The sequence below is a fragment of the Lepisma saccharinum genome, chromosome 27 (assembly GCF_977018435.1).
Source record: "Lepisma saccharinum chromosome 27, izLepSacc3.1, whole genome shotgun sequence".
Lineage (NCBI taxonomy): Eukaryota > Metazoa > Arthropoda > Insecta > Zygentoma > Lepismatidae > Lepisma > Lepisma saccharinum.
Genome location: NC_139255.1, coordinates 33,293,340 through 33,313,407, shown reverse-complemented (window position 1 = coordinate 33,313,407; position 20,068 = coordinate 33,293,340).

Here is a 20,068-nt window from a genome sequence, read left to right as displayed (position 1 = left end):
ATGCGGAATACTTAAAGCTCGCGGTTGCACGATTTGTGGTTTATAATACTTCATCGCCAGCTTCGTACACCTATATTAATGGCTCTTGCATAAATTGTTATGCAATGATTCTTTTCGTTAACCGTGTGCTGACGCTCAAGGCTGTGTTTAGCGAAGTAGCTCTCAACCTCCACGGTTTCCCTTCGCTCCGCCCTTGGTCGTGAAAATGTGGTTCCTACCGCTACGGTGGCCGAATGGGAGCCAGGGATATTTCACACCGAAGCGGCAAACGACACGTGTCACTAGAAAACTAATCTTCAAAAAATGCAACATTTCCCACCAAGGTGACACAACAAGCAGCACATTTCGCTTATCACTGGTACTGGACCGTTTTGATTGTACTGTTGTTTTAAGTCCACTTTGTGCACAGAATGGATAATCGGGACTGGACATACAGTTTAAAGTGGGATCCGAACCACTATGTACCTCGACCGGGTATCGAACCCGGGATCCCTTGATTACAATGTGATGACGTTACCACTGCGCCATCTGAGAGGCGCCTGGACCGTTTTAAAATGGTCGGTATTGCTGAGTGTTATTTGTGAATATCAATTTCATCATCTCATCGTCATCGTCGCGACAACCAAAATCTGAAGAAAGAACGACGCGAAGTAACAAAATCTATCAAATAAGAAATGTGCAGGAGGCGTACCTTTACCGTTTACGTGTCAAACAAGTGTAACAAAGGATGAAGGGAGGGGGGAGGGTTAAGTTCAAAGATAATAATCAAATAAGAAGTGTAGTACAATGTAATTGAATACCAATGTTCCAGCGGGAAAAAAAAATGCCACCCTAGAATTAAGTTTACAATTGTCAGAAACAGTGGCGGCAATTGCGGCCAAAGCGGGGGAGGGAGAGGACAATTTACTTTCTCTTGGTAATCAAGGCTTAGCATTAAATTAACAGGCCACAAGGCCAACTGCCCCTCCCCATGTTCCTCTCCTATTCGCCGCCACTGGTCAGAAACATTCAGCAACTTAAATCTTGTTCTTTCGGTCCCTATTATATTTACATTTCGATAAAGACAGTGGCATGTCAAAAAAACGCAGAAGCGAAAACGAAGAAGCTTCTTTCACTCGCTGGATTTGCTATTTTTTTTTACTTCCTACACGAGCAGCAAAAAAAAAAAAAGGGGGAGGATACTTAACAAGACGTCCTGGTGACAAGGCAGAAGCGCCATTTACCAGTCATTGTCCCAAACAAGAGGCCAAATTGCCGACAATGATACTAATTGTATTCTTTGGAGGTCTCTCAGCGGCCGTGTAGGTGCTTCCTGTGCGAAAGTCGCAAAACAGAATTGGTCTGCCTCCGTTCTTCGTTATCGTCATCATAGTTAAGACAACATTGTTTACGCCACGACATTCGAAGCCAATTGTTGTTTCAATATAATTTGGGGGGGGGGGACTGTCATGCGTCGAGGTGAATTTCTACAATTCGGAGTAGCTATGGGTAACTGCATATAGCACCGTGCCATGGAGGCACATTTAGGGGATGTGGGGGGATAGGGCCCCACACATTCCCGATCTTGGTAATTTTAGAGGTGATCTGATCAGCACCACGCCCCTCCCACCTTTACCCACCAGGGTACCCTATGATTTGAGGCTGGGTGAGCCCCCGAGCCGCTTTATGCGGCGAAAAGACCGGAAAAATTCCAACCATACATTACTCACTCCGGGAATCGAACCCGGGTCTCCGGCGTGGCAGTTAGACGCCCTACAGCGTTCCGCTAGTAAAATGCTTTTTCATTATTCTTTTCTTTTATTTTTATTATCCGGAAACTTCTGGGTTGTAACAACTTCCATTACTTTCAATAGGATCGTTACAATGTATAAATGTCCGTGACTGTACAAATAAAAGTATCTAATTAAAATAATATTGATTTTGATTCAGAAAATATCATAAGTTGAACACAAGTTTGCAGAAATTTCTGTATTGCTTTTCTTGCAGACTGTTTGCAATTCACCACATGTTATTAGTCAGATCATTCGTATTCTTGTTTCTAACGCCTACAGTATTTATATTTGATTGTTTTGATTTATTTTGTCTAATCGCGAGGATGAAGGAGAGTGATGATGTGATGAAATTGATGAAGGGACATTCACAAGAAACACCCATGGCCAGGCCGGGTGCTAACCACTTCGTCACGGAGGTCGACTTCGGAATTTGGAATTGTCTCTTACAAACACCTTCCACTTTGCAACACTGCATATAACATACATAGGTTGCTATTTATGTATCTGGAACTGGCAACACTAATGTTGCTAGGTAACATCTAATGTATCCATCGTAAAGTTGGACATTTCTATGGTATATGTACCCAAAACGTTGTGTTTACGGATGTTATTTTCGTTTGTTACAGGGACTTGAAAATCTCATCGGAGGCCAACAATGGAATTAACTGGAGAACATTTTCGAGTAATGCTTTTTTACGACTTTCGACGCGGATTATCTCAACAACAGTGCATCGATCAACTCACTTCAACTTTTGGCGATGAAGTACCATCTAAAAGCACTGTATATCACTGGTTTAGTGAATTCAATCGTGGCCGTCGTTCGCTCACGGACGAATCTAAAGAAGGCCGTCCAAAATCGGTTGTTGTGCCAGAAAACATTGATGCTGTGCGAGAACTGATAATTGAAGATCGTCATGTTACATATCGTGAGATTGAGGCATCCCTGGGCATTAGTATGACTAGCATACGTAAGATATTGCGTGAACATTTAGCCGTGAAGAAGATTTGTTCGCGTTGGATCCCGCATAATTTGACAATTGCTCAAGAAAAGGCTCGTGTCGATTGGTGAAAACAAATACTCACAAAATACAATCGTGGTGCTTCAAAAGCCGTGTATAACATCTACACAGGTGACGAACCTTGGATCTATGCATATGAGCCCGACAGCAAACAGCAGTCGACGGTGTGGGTGTTCCAAGATGAGTCAAACCCAACAAAAGTTGTTCGTGCACTTCGAAGCAAATGGTCGCCTGTTTTTTTTTTGGGGGAAAAATAGACATGTGGTTACAGTGCCACTAGAGAATCGTAGAACCGTCAATTCTGAATGGTACACAACAATTTGTTTGCCAGAAGTCTTTGGGGAAATCAGAAAAATCAACCCGCGACACAGGATCATTCTTCACCATGACAATGCGAGTTGTCAAACATCGGTCCAAACAACTCAGTATTTGACCGGTGAAAACATTGAATTGATGGGTCATTCGCCGTATAGCCCTGATTTAGCACCCAATGATTTCTTTTTGTTCCCGTACGTGAAGAATAAGCTACGTGGTCAACGATTTTCGACGCCAGAAGAAGCGATTGATGCGTTCAAAATGCATGTTTTTGAGATACCTCAGTCGGAATGGACAAAGTGCTATGAGAATTGGTTCACACGTACGCAAAAGTGCATCGATCATCATGGAGAATATTTTGAAAAACAATAAAACAATTTTCAATGATACATATTTTTTTTTTTTGTTATTCCGGATACATAAATAGTAACCCTCGTATTACGGTTGTGCCAACAAATTCACCACAAAATATCTTGAACTTATCACAATCTCCCGTTGTAGAAACGAGGTGTGCTCGTGGACGATTCATTCCGTCGTATCCGCTGACATTTCCCCATAAAGTGCCGGCGTAGCCACTCAGAACACAGAACCTTAAGTTGTAGTTGGCAGCGTTTGGTCAACGTGTTCAGTGATTTTTTGGTAAATGCCAAGGGCAGCCAGCAAGCAGCGGGCGAGGAAAATGAGCAAGAGTTGGAAATTGCAAATAGAGAGCTAGTGAGACACACGAAGAAAACAAGATAAGCAGATCACAACAAGAGAGAGAAAGAGAGAACAAGATAGCACAAAGTGTAAGGAAGAGAGAGAGAGAGAGAGAGAGAGAGAGAGAGAGGGAGAGCATGTGTGATACAGAAAGGAATATATATATATATATATATATATATATATATATATATATATAGAGAGAGAGAGAGAGAGAGAGAGAGAGAGAGAGAGAGAGAGAGAGAAATACACAGCGGAAAAAAATATGAGTCAGAGAGGGAGAGAGTGAGAAAAAATATACATAGAAAGGAATAAATAAAGAGAGAGATAGCAAAAGAGACAGATAGAATATAAAGACCGTGAATGATACATAGAAAGGAATAGATAAAGATAGAGCAAAATAGCAAAACAGAAATATAATATAAAAATAGACAGCATGAATGATACATAAAAAGGAATAGATAAAGAGAGAGCAAGATAACAAAAGAGAAGAACATAAAAAAGAAAGAGGATGAGTGATACATGGAAAGGAATAGATAAAGATAGAGCAAAATAGCAAAGGAGAAAGATAATATAAAAATAGACAGCATGAATGATACATAGAAAGGAATAGATGAAGAGAGAGCAAGATAGCAAAAGAGAAGAACATAAAAAAGAAAGAGGATGAGTGATACATGGAAAGGAATAGATAAAGATAGAGCAAAATAGCAAAGGAGAAAGATAATATAAAAAGAGACAGCATGAATGATACATAGAAAGGAATAGATAAAGATAGAGCAAGATAGCAAAACAGAAGAACATAAAAAGAAAGAGGATGAGTGATAGATGGAAAGGAATAGACAAAGAGAGAGCATGAATGATACATAGACAGGAATAGATCAAGAGAGAGCATGAATGATACATAGAAAGGAATAGATAAAGAGAGAGCAAGATAGCAAAAGAGAAAGAGAACATAAAAAGAAAGAGCATGAGTGATACATGGAAAGGAATAGACAAAGAGAGAGAAAGATAGCAAAAGAGAAGGAGAATCCTACTTAAGAGAGAGCATGAATGATGCATAGAAAGGAATAGATAAAGATAGAGCAAGATAGCAAAAGAGAAAGAGAATATAAAAAGAGACAGCATGAATGATACATAGAAAGGAATAGATAAAGAGAAAGTTAGATAGCAAAAGAGAAAGATAGAATATAAGAAAAGAAAGAGCATGAATATTATTTAGGCTACGGCCAGACGAGCGATATTTACTGCCAGAATTCTGCCGTAAATGTCGCAACTACAATTATCGCACGTGGGTGGTCACACGGTAGCTGTAAATGTCGCTCTACTCTGTGTTAAATATAGCAACAAAATTTCTGCCCCGGCCAGACGAGCGACATTTACTACGAAAAGCATTGTGTTCAAAACGTGTCTTGAGTTTGCTGAAAGAAATTGCTCCATTCATAGTGGCATGTAACAATGAATTGCCAGTCGAAAGCAGCTCTGTGCTTGCTTCTGATTCGTCGTCGTCGGCAAAAGCGTAAGAGACAGTGGTGGATTCATCCTATTAGTAGTGAAAGATCGTACAAAGGAAAGTTTGTGCTTCTTCATAGGAAACTGAAAGACTATCCAGATAAGTTTTTTGAATATTATAGAATGTCTACAAGCTCCTTTGAACTGCTACTTGCAACTGTGAGTGGTAGCCTGAAAAGAGAAGGTACAGTTATGAGGGACTGCATAAGTGTGGAAGAGAAACTCGCAGTTACATTACGGTAAGTTTAGTTTAATATTACTGAAAGTAAAAAGGTAATACATACTACACAGACATTGATAAAACTACAACATAACAAGATAAAACGTTCTCTACAAATCAAAGAAAGATAACACTGACTCTGATTCAACATCTGATTCAACGGTAGTTCTGGATGATGATGATGTGCATGAAGTTTGGGGAAGCAAATTTGTAGGGGAAACTGCTTGAAATGAACCCCTGCATTCAGCAGCATCATCGTAAGACTTGAGCAACTGCATGACATTTATCTGAAATTCTAATTTATCTGAAGGATGTAGTGTTTTCACAGTTGGTAGCAATGATAATAGAAACATTTTGTCAGGATCATTTTCATGTGGGTCGGGCCAGTTTTTTCCAAGAACGTCCAACAATTCCCTCTCAAATGAATCTCCAGATCTCCTCTTTCGTTTGGCAGGTACAGCTTTAAAGTGTTCCGTCGAAGAGGTGGCATTGCTGGTATTGGTCTGCGAGAGTTCTTCCTCTGTTCTGTGGTCAATTTGGTCATCAGTTTGATCCATGTTTCCGGACGTCCTGCAGAACAATATTGAAAAGAAAAACATTCATGTTACAAAAGCATAATACAGAAGAACAGATCAAGAGACAGGCGCGGCATAAGTGTCCAGTCATCAATTTCATCATATCATCACTCATTCCCATCATCGATAATGCAGTGTAATGCAAGGAGTGAAAATATAAACCCAGTCCATCAGGTTCGTTCCCAAACAACATTAAATAAAGGAACGTAACGTGGACCGAGTATTATTCCATGTCGTGAACACGAGACATTACTTCCGACAATCTTCATCTCGTATTTTTCTTTAGCATCACTGCTCAATTTACAGAGATGTATACTCGTGACTGGCATACAAGCCGAAAAATTGCAATGTTGGTTGGGTTGTCTAGTCACACGGCGCATGATGGTCAGACATGGAGGGCTTGCTTCAGTGCTTCTTCAATAGGATCGTTACAACCCAGCAGTGTCCGTGACTGTACATACATACAACTTTGTTAGGTCCAGAACCTCCACCCCATCCCCCCGCTCTCCAACAAGTTTCAGATCAGCTGCATCTCTGATTTTCACATATGAAATATAGCAACCCTAATCATACCAAAAGTTAACTCCCCCCCTTACGTGAACTATATACACGCCCATGCTTCAAGGAAACAAACGCAAACTGCAGATTTGAAATTTATATATTAATGTACTGGAATGTGAAACAAAATCTATGTCCAACAACAGTTTAGTGTAGTAATTAAATAAGGCAGTACTTACTGCCTAGATTGCAAAGTCGGAAGAAGAAAACACATTTGTTTGTGGTAAACGTAAGGTTTCCTTGTAGTCGCACCACTGCCACTACGTCCATCTTGTGATTTCACAGATCTTGTAAATGCATCTTTCAAGCTTTTCCAACGTTTTTGAACCTCCTTACCTAAATTAATCATAACATTCATGAGGAAAATTCGAACTCTGTTCACACAATTGTTACAAGCAAAATGCTATGTCACAAATGTAACTTTAAAGGTACAAACATTTCAAAACTAGTGGCGTCTCCTGTGTACGTAACTAAATAAACAATTAAACCTGTAAATGATCAGTCATGTCTTTGAAAACGCTTCTCAAATCACTAGTTTCTACAGTTGGCATGTGGCGAAAGTACAATAACAAAGCTATTTGGATTTTAGTTTGAACATGTATTTTATATTGCGTTAACCTAATAAAATCGCCACTAGCTTTGAGATGGTTATAGCTACAATATACCACATGACAGTGTCTGAAAACAATTTATGCATAATTGTAACTGAAAGCAACTCTGTAAACACAACGAACATACTCATCTCAGTTTAAATCACAGGACATCAACTAGATGGTACTTACACATTTGTCTTTACAATTAAATTATTCTATATTTAAGATCACTTCCTGCTTTTTTTCAGATACCTGGGTTCTGGATGCTCTTTCCGGACATTGCATTTCGATTTTCTAATTGGTCGTGCCACAATTGCTGACATTGTCAGAGAAACCTGTGTGGCCATATGGCATGGTCTTCATGCTGAATACATGAAACAACCGTCTGTGGAGGACTGGCTTCAGATTAGCCACAAGTTCGAAAGCAGAGCTAATTTTCCGCATTGTGTTGGCGCTATTGACGGCAAACACATCAGGGTTATTAAACCCTGGAACAGTGGGAGCGAGTTCTTCAATTACAAGAAGTTTTTCTCCATAGTACTAATGGCAGTAGCTGATTCTGAGTATTGCTTCACGTACATAAATGTTGGAGCTTATGGAAAAGAAAGTGATTCAAATGTATTAAAGGCAACAGATTTGGGGGAACAAATCTATTCTAACACATTATCTTTACCAGAGCCCAAGACATTTTCAAGTGAACATGCAGGTGATCCAATTCCATATGTGTTTGTAGCTGATGAGGCCTTCGCACTCTGCTCAAGTTTGCTGAGGCCATATCCTAACAAAAACCTAACACCTGAAAAGAAGATATTCAATTATCGACTTACCAGAGCAAGAAGATTTGTTGAATGTGCATTTGGCATATTAGCAAATAAATGGCGGCTGTTCCATCGCCCCATTGATGTTAGTCCGGAGTTTGCCGATTGTATTATCAAAGCATGCTGTGTACTACACAATTTTGTTAGGAAGAGAGATGGGTACAACTTTGAGGATACACTTTCATGTCCACTAGAGAGTATACCTGCTCAGGGAACAAGAGGAAATAAAAGTGGTGTTCGGATGAGAGATGCTTTCACTACAATTTTTGTTCTGATCAAGGATCACTTCCCTGGCAAAACGATTGCTTGTAAAGCTGTTCTCAAAATGTTCAAAATTTTTTCTATACTATGCTCCCCCACCCCTGCATGGAACACACCATTGGCATTGGCTGTAATTATTTACTTTCGTTTAACCCACTTATGAGCATAGTAATACATTATACTATGTTTTGATTTACTATCAATATCATTTCATTTCGTCTTGTTCATTGCAATGTTTGTAGTAAACAAAAATCCTAATCTGCTAATTGACGTAATAGTGTAAAAAATAATAACTATGTACTTTGTATTTTCAATACATTTTGATTCGTTTCAAGTACTTACCTATGTCGTTTCTTTCTTCAGAGGTCATATCTCCCCACTTCTCACCAACCACATCCATTGTCACTTTCATCCACGCATCCATCTTCATGTTTCTGTTCTTGTAGTCCTCACAATTCGTGTCAAACAAACAGGGATACTTTTGGACTTCAATTATTACATGTTCACTGTCAATATAATCCATAGTTGTACAGTTCGACAGTTAAATTACCGCAGTAAATGTGGCAGCTACAAATATCGCTACGCGTGGCCACGCTCACGCGGCAAATACTGCGGAAAAAATGGGTCCCGGCGCATTCCTTCGCGACACGACCTTCAAGACAATTACTGCTGCTTCTGGCCACTCCCATTTACGACCTAAGGGTGCATTTCTTCAGCTACATTTACGGCAGAATTCTGGCAGTAAATATCGCTCGTCTGGCCGTAGCCTTAGAAGGGAATAGATAAAGAGAGAGAATGATAGCAAGAAGATCTGTGAAACTCATTTCATTAGATAGGGGATCCCAGTTCACCTCCCAGTCATGGGGAAGAAAACATATAAATAAGAGAGAGCATGAATGATGCATAGAAAGGAATAGATAAAGATAGAGCAAGATAGCAAAATAGCAGGGACGGCACTACAGAGGGGCTGGGGGCGGCTGAAGCACCCCAAAACTGGTCTCAGCCCCCCCTGTAGCCCCCCTGGATTTTTGTATTACGGTAGACGTATATTGACCGAAAACTGAAAAAGTACATAAGTTAACATTTTCCATTATAAAACTTCCATTGGAGCAAGTACAATTTTGGAGTACATTTTCTAGTTCGGTTAGATCACAAGGTTACTTAGTACAGCTGCAGATATGCCTGGATAACAGTGGCCACTGATCATTTGATACTAAGTCTTGCTACGAAATCTGCTGCCTGGCTGGTAGGTGGATATATTCAGTTCCTATGAGATTGCTCTTTCATTGTTGGTATATTCAACTAAATATGTTTGCTCTATAACTCGTATTATCACATTTCGGAATAGATCCAACAGGTGTGACAAATGAATTTTGATAAGTTGGCCCCCCGTGACGGAGTGGCTATCACTTCGCGCTACGAAGCCAGGGGTACCGGGTTCGAATCCTGGCTGGGTATGGATGTTTGTGACTGTCAATTAATCAATTTCATTATATCATCACCCCATCTTCGCAAATTAGCCAAAAGTGGCACAAAAAGCGAAGTAAAATAAAGCAAATCAATCATTTACAAGTAGAACGACGTTCAGAATCTAACGAAGCGTTGTTTGTTAGTTCCTCATTCGAGTACCGACAATTATATGAGAGTTAGCGATTATCTCATTGCTTTCATCGTTATATCTATCCTCATCGCTGCAAATATTCGAGAGGGAGAAATATGATGTTAAAGAATCAAAGACATTTCAAACTATCTAATTCTTAAATGCTAAGAATTGGAAAGACTAAAACTGGGCTCCTAGCCCCAATAGTCTAGCGATAAAACTGCTGCATTGATATCAAGGGGTCACGGGTTCGATCCCCAGTGAAGGTAACATTTCATTAAGTGGTTCGGATTACACTAGAAGCTGTAGCTCTCGTCCCGATTAACCTTTGTGCATATAGTTGACCTTAATACAAATCCAATCATTGAAATACGGTGCAAAAATTAGCACGCCTGTGCTAATCCTACATGTTAATTAATTATCATTTGTGATGCTAGAAAATAATTCGCTTTACCATCACAGTGGCCAATTTCGATTCCGTGGAGGAGAATCAATCTTTGAACTACATCTGAAACTACTTATCCATCTCTGATCAGTATTTATGCACAATATATTCTGAAATAACATTTAATCTACAGCAGTTATTTTCACTAATCGAAAGTGCAAGAGTTGCAACCATATTCATTGCATTTATGTGAATGTATTTGTCTCCTAGTGCAGCTGAATTTGTAGTGAAAATTGAGTGGACCTCCTAAGTAGACCGCATTTCCCCATTTTTAGCCATAAGTTCTGAATCCCAGTCGTTGAACAAGAAAACATAAGATATTTCATCATGGCAGAGATAATGTTATCATTAACACATTTTCTATTCAAGGATGGCATTCTTTATTTGATACCTACTTTATTGAGTGAGTGCCGCTTTTCTGAAGCACGAAAAGCTACAATCTTTCGCCGCTCCCTACGCTGTTATGATTTGGACAGCTTAGAGTTATGGCACACTACGAGTCAGAAAGAAAACTCAAAATAAAGACTCTTCAGCAGCTGTTTGAAATGGTTGAAACATTCCAAACTGCCTTTAACAAATTTTATAACCGTTGTGTTATTGAAATGTGCATACCTCCGTCAACGGCTGCTTGCGGCAAATCAAGTGTTACCTTAGTAATCGAATTGGTAAAGAGATGTTGAGAGCTCTATCTATTCTGTCCTTTGAGAAGGAGATTGCAAAATCTTTGGATCTAAACAAGGTTGTAGCTGCTTATAAAAACAGATATAGCTTATGCTAGTTTATGGCTTCCGTTCATTTTCTCATTTTAGCAAAAAAAGTACTCACTCTCTTTAAATAAAAATAGTGTTAATGCAGTATTTATACGTATACGAGTTCATAATGAGTGTATTTTGTACTGTTCATATTAATAGCAAGTCTCTGTTATAGTTATCCACTCAATAATGGCTTAGGAAGAGAAAACAATATAATTATTGCATTTTATTTGACATAAATGATTCGGGCATGATGGAAGAAAATGCAACACCTAAGTGATTTATCGTAACGTCTAACTGTAAAATATTTCACTCATAAAATTATACCGTGTTAAAATATTAAACAAATGCCTTTTAGCCGTATTAGTTCCCCCCCCCCCCGAGAATTCGACTCGTGAATCTGTAGCCGCCACTTATTACAGGCTGGCACCGTCACTGCAAAATAGAGAATGTAAATAATAGAGAGCATGAATGATACATAGAAAGGAATAGATAAAGAGAGAGTTAGATTACAAAAGAGACAGATAGGATGTAAGAAAAAAATACCCTGAATGATATGTAGATGAGACTAGATAAAGAGAGAGCAAGATAGCAAGAAGAAAGAAAGCATATAAAAGAGAGAGAGAGCATGAATGATACATAGAAAGGAATAGATAAAGATAGAGCAAGATAGCAAAAGAGAAAGAGAGGATTTCAAAAGGAGAGAGCATGAATTATACATGGATAGCAATATATAAAGATAGAGCAAGATAGCAAAAGCGAAAGAGTGAATATCAAAATGAAAGAGCATGAATAATACATAGAAGTGAATAGATAAAGATAGAGCAAGATAGCAAAAGAGAAAGAGAGGATAAAAAGAAAGAGCATGAATGATACATGGAAGGGAATAGATATGGCGAGAAGAGTACGGGCAAGAAAAGAGAGAGAAAGTGATTGGGTGAGTGCGTGAGTGAGAGAGAGATAGTAAGAGAGTAGGCCAAGAAGTTGGGAGGGAGCAATTATGGAAGATGGAGAAGCTGCAAGAGATAGGAGAAGAAAGAGATGAAGAGAGTATTAGAGAGTATGAGAAAGACAAAGAGACCGAGTGTGAGAAAGGAGGGACTCTGCCAGATAAGATGGGGAAGGAAGTTGAAGAGAACGAGTATAACTTGACAAGTTTTAAAACAAGACGCTGCAAATAGCTGTTGCGCAGCTCACACCACATTTCCCCACTCCATTCTCCGCAGCGACGTTGGTTCGCAGTGTTGCAACCTGGAGGGAGTGGAATGGTCTGAGGATTTTCAACGAAATTTGCATTCGCTTTTTCCTGGGCTGTTTTCTACCTGTAGGAGTACAGAACTTCAGCTCACCTTTCGCCAACGACTCTTTTCCTTTTTTTAAAACTTGAGCTCCCCGATGGCGCAGTGGTAGCGTCGTCGCCTTGTAATCAAGGGATCCCGGGTTCGATTCCCGGTGGAGGCACATAGTGGTTCGGATCCCACTTTAAACTCTACGTCTAGTCCCGATTAGCCTTACTGTGCATAAAGTGGACTTAAAACAACAAATCAATCCAATCCAATTCTTTTAAAACTTGAGAAACCATCCATTTAGATACTCCCGTGGCGGCGCTTGTGGACTCGACAACATTATACTTAAGTTTATGTAACTCCTTCTGATTTCGCAAATATGTTGCAACATTGTAAACAATTTCTCTGGCATGTCCACTAAGGGGCTTTCCAGAGCAGATTTTGGATTTCGTTGGACCCGGCATGATTTGTATTTTCCATTTAAAAAATATGCAGCCAAGAGTAAAGAGCAAGAACATTTCAGTGCTTTAAAAAGAACACAGGCAAGCGTGTTATCAGATTGCCTTCTCGTAGTGATTGTTGTACGATAAACAAAATAACTCCCACCCACTCGGCTTTAAACAAAAACCAGGCCACTGCTCGATGTCGCTTTCAGAAAATGAAGTCATTCGCCCAGTAGTTTCTCTTCGTTATAAACGTTAACGCGCGTGCGTAATACTACAGTTTACGATCCGCGCACCGCACGCATTTTCAAAGACCGGATTAAATCAAATGAAGCACTGATAAACTGATATGACCCAGCACCGACAATGCACACAGTAAAAATTGTTTGTCTTATTTGTTTTAGCTTAATTTTGCTGAGTTGGCACCACTCGTAGTCTCAAGGCCAGACCAGTACGTAGAAGAGTGGTGGGGAGGATGACGTAATAGGAAGTGCTCCGCAGCGATCTGCGCATATCGGGACTTAACTTGCCAGGCTTATAGCAAAGGGAGCGGACAGAGAGAGAGAGAGAGAGAAGGGAGGTAAGTCAAAGTATGTGACTTTTGCATGCCAAACTGTCAAGCGAAATTCAACCAATCATTTCGTGATTTCGAACCATTAATTTTAAAGAAATGGACTTCCAAAATGACGCCAAAGGAACAATGATCCATTGATCATTACCTTGTCGGCGAGAGAAGAGAAATGTTATCCTCATCAACATTGTTCTGCTAGTCATTTTTCTTATCTCTCTTTCCCAATCATTTATAATATTATCTTGTCGAGATCTACTGTGTCCAGTCCTGAATGAGTGTTTTCCCAAACTAAGAACTGGAAGGAATTAATTCTGTTTTTCTTTCTTTTTTTTCGTTAAGAAACGATGGGTATTATTGACTGCAACAACGAACTCAGATGAACTCGAATTGTGTGATTTGGAGTACAAGGGGAAAATTAAATTAGAGTTGTTAATAACTGAATGGACACAAGGATGTTCTCATGCGTTATCGTCCATGTCTATTTCTGTTACTATCATTTCCTCCTACTTTAAATTATTATAATCTATATACATGCGCCATGTTTCACTTCCTTTCGCTAGATGGCATTTCTACTCACGCACTCTCCCTTTTTTCTGTATGTCACCGTCTTGACTTTAACCTCAAGATTCAGAGTGCAAGAAATATTGTCCAAAATAATTCGAGAAGTTCATAAAAGGAGGCGACGCACGGACATAGCCAAGGTACCCGCCCCCCTGAGATTTCTGGTAAATGTTAATGTAATTCGAATGCTGAAATTGTAGCGATATTTTATTACAAAAATATTGTTTTCTGTGACTTACAGATCGTAAATTACAGCAACTATTATTATTATTATCATCATTATGATTATTTGAAGTAACGTTACATTTAAGTTTACAATCTATATTACACTATCTAACTATAAACAACGGCTTACAGCTTCTTGTCCTGCATCAATTACATGCACAGAATATGGAAATTACAAATGTATGTAATTTAAAGAGAATATAATATATAAAACTAAATAAAGTTTAAACAGATTTTCAAGTAGTAGTAGTAATAGCAATAATAACTATACTACCACCATCACCACCCCTACTACTACTACTACCACCACCACCACTAATAATAATAATAATAATAATAATAATAATAATAATAGTTTCTATGGCTTTGCCCCCTGAGACAAATCCAGCGGCTGCCCTTGGACATAGCTCCTATTTCTTGCTGCTTTGTCTCCACTTCCTCTTTATTTAAAGGACCATTTGCTGCATGACGTCAGCTTTTTTCATTATATGCATTTTAGAAAAAATATCCAGGGTGTGGCATCCTTCTCTGAAGGATTTCACCTTTATATATTTTTTCTTGTTCTTGGATATTTACACTTAAAGACGTAAAAATAAAAGTGAAAGAACAGAGAGAACTAACAATGGTGATTTTCCACTTCAGTTATTCTTTACTTTTTATCGTTCTGATCTCTGAAATGGCTTCTAAACTGTTTTACGTAATATCGCTATTGTAATCCTCACCAGAAAGTGACGTTGCGAAATTTTAGTCAATTTTAAACCAACCTTCCATATTTGATTCGGCTTCTTTAAATTCAGAAGTCATTTCTTTTTTCACAGAAGCTTTTTTATCCTTGGGTATAGTGGGAGCTCTAGCCGAATGATGCGTCACACCAGTAGAGGTGGTTGAATTTTAATGTGGGTGGGCTACAGGTGTCTACATAATTGTTTTGTAAGGGAATCGCATGCGGGTACCGGGTTCAATTCCCGGGTGGGAGCCCCCAAAGTTTCGGTGTTGACCCAGCATCGTGAGGTCAATGTGCCTGGTCAATTAAATATATTGTAGGTGGCAGGACCCCTGTTGTGTCCCCAAGCTTTTATGGGCAATGGGGGAAAATGTCTGCTTAATACAAGGAAAACATATGTCAATATTAAGTTTTCGGATAGGGCAAAGTGTATAATAATAAATATAATTTGCCTACGCACTTAGTACATTTTTTGGTAACAGTTTCATACATCGGAGACACATTTCTTCAATTTTATCCAAGAAACACGGATATGAGTTTCTCCAAGGTTTACAACGTTCGTCGTTGAATATATTTGACCGGGAAATCATGTATTTTCAAGAGAAATATCTCACCGATGCACAATTGTCATTGCTATCATTTGCTTGCCCTACGACAACCTGATGCTGCGTACGTTTGATGACGTAAGACCCTGTCAGTGTTTTAACCCCCTTTTTTTTTACTATGCTTGCCTAACGTAACCAAGGGGCTATCCGTGAATGGTTAGTGGGGCTATCCGTGAATGGTTAGTGGGGTTATCCGTGAATGGTTAGTGGGGCTATCCGTGAATGGTTCGTGGGGCTATCGGTCAGCTACCGTGCATAATGGTTCGTGGGGCTATCCGTGAATGGTTCGTGGGGCTACCGGTCAGCTACCGTGCATAATGGTTCGTGGGGCTATCCGTGTATGGTTCGTGGGGCTATCCGTGTATGGTTCGTGGGGCTATCCGTCAGCTATCGTGCATAATGGTTCGTGGGGGCTATCCGTGAATGGTTAGTGGGGCTATCCGTGTATGGTTCGTGGGGCTACCGGTCAGCTACCGTGCATAATGGTTCGTGAGGCTGTCCGTGAATTGTTCGTGGGGCTATCCGTGTATGGTTCGTGGGGCTATCCGTCAGCTACCCGTTCATAATGTATAATTTCCACCGGTGACGAACACAATAGTTGGTATTTTTCGGTGAAGAAGGTTGAAACACTGCATACCCAAACGTGAGTCAAGATGTGCCCGCCATATTGTGTGTTCCGGAAGCGAAGAAAGGAAGAATAAAAAATACTCAGAATGTAAACAATTCCGTTTGTTCTCGTGTAAAAAGCATAATGGCATCTTGAACCATGTTCCGCAATACACAATTGCTAAGTACGAACCATGCGAGACACAAAATATGCGATTTTAATGTGTCTCCGATCTATGAAACTGGTACCCATATTTTTAAATTTTGGGAGTTTCTTCCATTCCTACTCCCGCCGTTGAATTACACATACTCGCAAGCAGAAAAAGAACATAAGGCCTAATGTAGAATCTATTTTTTGCATTATCAACCCATGGTAGCTACTGACGACCAAAATGACGTCACGTTTAGTGCTCTTTGAGCATAAACACTATATTTAGCTCGTTCGAGCTACCCTGCCGTTGCGCTTTATTATATTAATTCTTAGGTTCAGAAGACTGTAATTTTCGGAAACTTATGACTTGCTACATAATCTTGAGGCTTTACTAAACACATTTTTATTGTCGATTTACAAGAGAACCTATTATCTTCGTTGAAAATAACGTTTGAATAGCCATCCCATCGCGCTCCAATGTAAAGCTTAGGGCAACCAAGTGACGAACGAATTTATTTTGGAACGCAACGACGGTGGTGCCGCCACTGGAGAAGTTTGGCAATGAACAGTCCCATTGGGGAGCTACACTCTCTCTGTCCCACCAAGTGAATGAAAACAAGTCATCCGCGCAACTAGGGCCAGAGAGGGTTCGACCAATGAACGAGTGAGAGAGGAAGTGAGTGCATGTAGGGAAAAACGCGGCTCCTACCAACTGACTGCTTTGTTCCGTGCATTCGCTTTCTCCCCTTCTCTACCGTTATGTGCAGCCTTGACACACAGATTTCTGACACAGAGTGAAACAGGTGGCGGGCTAGGGTACCGGAACCCAGAAAACAGCGGCGATGGAACTCCATACACTGAATCAACAAATTTGGCAGTAACTGACTTAGAGGGCTGTTGCGTCATGACGTATAGCTTTTTTTCCATACTTTTTTTATTTATCCCTTCGCCCTTCCTATTTGTGTTTTCAACTTGCGGTCCTTGGATATTCTTGCTTCTATGCCATTTTTAGTAGGAGTGGCAATGTTGACATCCCCCCCTTCCTGCAGGACCTAACGTCAATGAACCTAACGTCAATGGACCTAATCTATGTCTTTCTTACATCTATCACAAGTGGTCTATTTAATTATATGTCATTCCATTGGCACCCTTCATGTCATTAAACGAGTATGAATATTCTTATATTGGTGAAGTGTTGATCCCAGTGTCGGCGATTGGGTTACAAAACTGAGGGGGGGGGGGGCAAGGACAATTTACTTTTCCTTGGTATGTAAGGTTTTGCATAGTGCTGAGGCAAAAGTGGCAAAAAGTGGGGGCAACTGCCCCCCTCGCTCCCTAATCACCGCCACTGCTTGATCCTATATATACACAGAAATAATGGGTTGGGTATAACTTACCGCAGCTCAAGGATGGTACAGTTTTAATAGTTATAATTTAATTGTTAATATTTATTATTAATAATAAACAACTTAAAATTATAACTAATAAAATAATTTTCTCTAAACATTTCGATATAAATATTAGCTTCATATAGGTCTGCATCACTAGCGTAGCGGAAGGGGATGGAATTGCAAAGGTATTTACATAACTTCTTTCTGGGGAGACGTATACACAATAAGATAATTAGTAATCCTAGCCTTAATATTCTCAAAATTACAATCAGAGGTCATTTTGAGGGGGTTTGCATTTAATACTCTGGTTCTTCCGAAGTTTTTCACTGCTGTTATTTGAAAAAGTTAATTTTCTCAAAATGTTGGACGTAGCTGCAGATCCATCAACTTCCCTCTGCGTACGCCAATGGTCTATTTTAATTAAAATAACCCCAACAACATTGTTTTTATATTTTTTTAAAATAGTTTTTGTATGTGCGTGCGCGCGTGTGTGAGATATTGATATCATTTTCAAAATCTTTCCAACAAATGTAGTGCATTTGACCAATTTTGAAATTCATTTAATTCCACAATTAGTGCAATATGTTTACTAAACAATGGGAGGGCCCCTTAAACCTTCCTCTTGATTCCATCACTAAATTTCTAGAGACAAGAATCATTAACGCTATTAACATCAGCATTATTGTTCGTAATTTCATGCGTGCTGATTTTTCCAATTGTTGCCCGATACACGATCTATTTGTCTATTCAGGATAAAACGTCTTCAATTAATATTTTATTATCTTTCAGTGGGAACTCTTCGTACGTTTTTCTGGATCATAGCACAATGCATGCAATTTTATATTTATCATTATAGATGTCGCCTCAACTAAATTTTAATAATTAGACGCAGTTAACAAAAATAAGTTATGTATTACCATGCACATACACAAAATTAATTTTAGTTTTACGTTTTGCCTAGCAAGAGTGCACTAAAGACAATTTATGAATAATATTAGTTAAGTTAACACAATAGAGGTCTATTCTCTATCAATACATTTTTTAAACTAGTTTTCTTTTAAAAGATAAATACCAGTAGACGTTGCTCTGCTTACATATTGACAAACTGATGTATATTTTTGATGGGCGCAATAATATCATATTATGACAGACGCTCTAAATATATCCTTACCATCTTATTTCGATAATGTACTCTATTTATGTTGTTAAAATATAATACAAACAATATATAAGAACTTAAAACTTAAACTCGTTTAAGAAACCATAATTTATTGGATAAATACGCATCACATAGATTATTATGACTATTATTTTGATTCATCTATTCCGAAACGTAGCCCAATATGATCCAGACGGCAGGCCGTATAACAAGTAAGTACTCTTACTTTTCGAACAACCTTACTTCCGAAAGTACACACAGCAAAGTAAATGCATAATTTAATAGAAAAAGTGCATATAGCTTGTAGGCTAGAACACTGGCGTACACAGATTGCTTGCATTCTAATGATGAATATTGAATATCTACGTTCTGGGGTGGGGAGGGAATACACTATAAAATATGTCATAATTACCATATTTAACCTTGGTCTTAGAGGTTGTTCAAAGACAAAGAATTGTAATCGGGAGTCGTTTGAAGACGGGGTTTCAGTTATCACTTTATTTTATCTCCGATTTTCTCATAATTTCGGGAGGGGCTGTAGCCCCATCAGCCCCCATCTGTGTACGCCAGTGGCAAAGAACAAATGTTGAAATGTATAATCGAGAAAGATGCAGGAAGCTGCACCAGAAAACATATAAATTAATGAATTAAAGTTCAGCTCGACATAGAAATACTAATTTGTATCGTATGATGGATGATATTTCACGTTATACAAAAAAACATCAAATTTTAAACCCGATTTTTGGAAAGATCGGAGAACACATTTTGGTGTATTAATCGATACAGTGCTGGTGCATCAAATGTATTTAATGAATTTCATATTCTGTTCGTTTAGTTACGTTTTTTTACATCTCGTATATTTATTTATTTTTTTATTACTAATGAACAAAGATAAACTCACCTTGTTATGAATGGACTCGAATTTCCCGCACAATGTTCATTTCCATGTGGATTTCTTTTGCGGGCGATCTGTCGAAAACTCTCTGATGCGTTCGGACAACATCATAAATCCATACAATAGAACATATGAACATAAAAACATAACCAAGCGTAAAAACTACTATGTTCAATTGTTATTTTCACAGTGCTTTTCGACATTAACAAAACGTCGACAGAAATGTCCAATAATAGTTCTTTGTAAAGGAAATTGTTATAATAACATAATTATATGCTGTTTGGGACTTGCCAAGCAAATAATAATTATAAAACA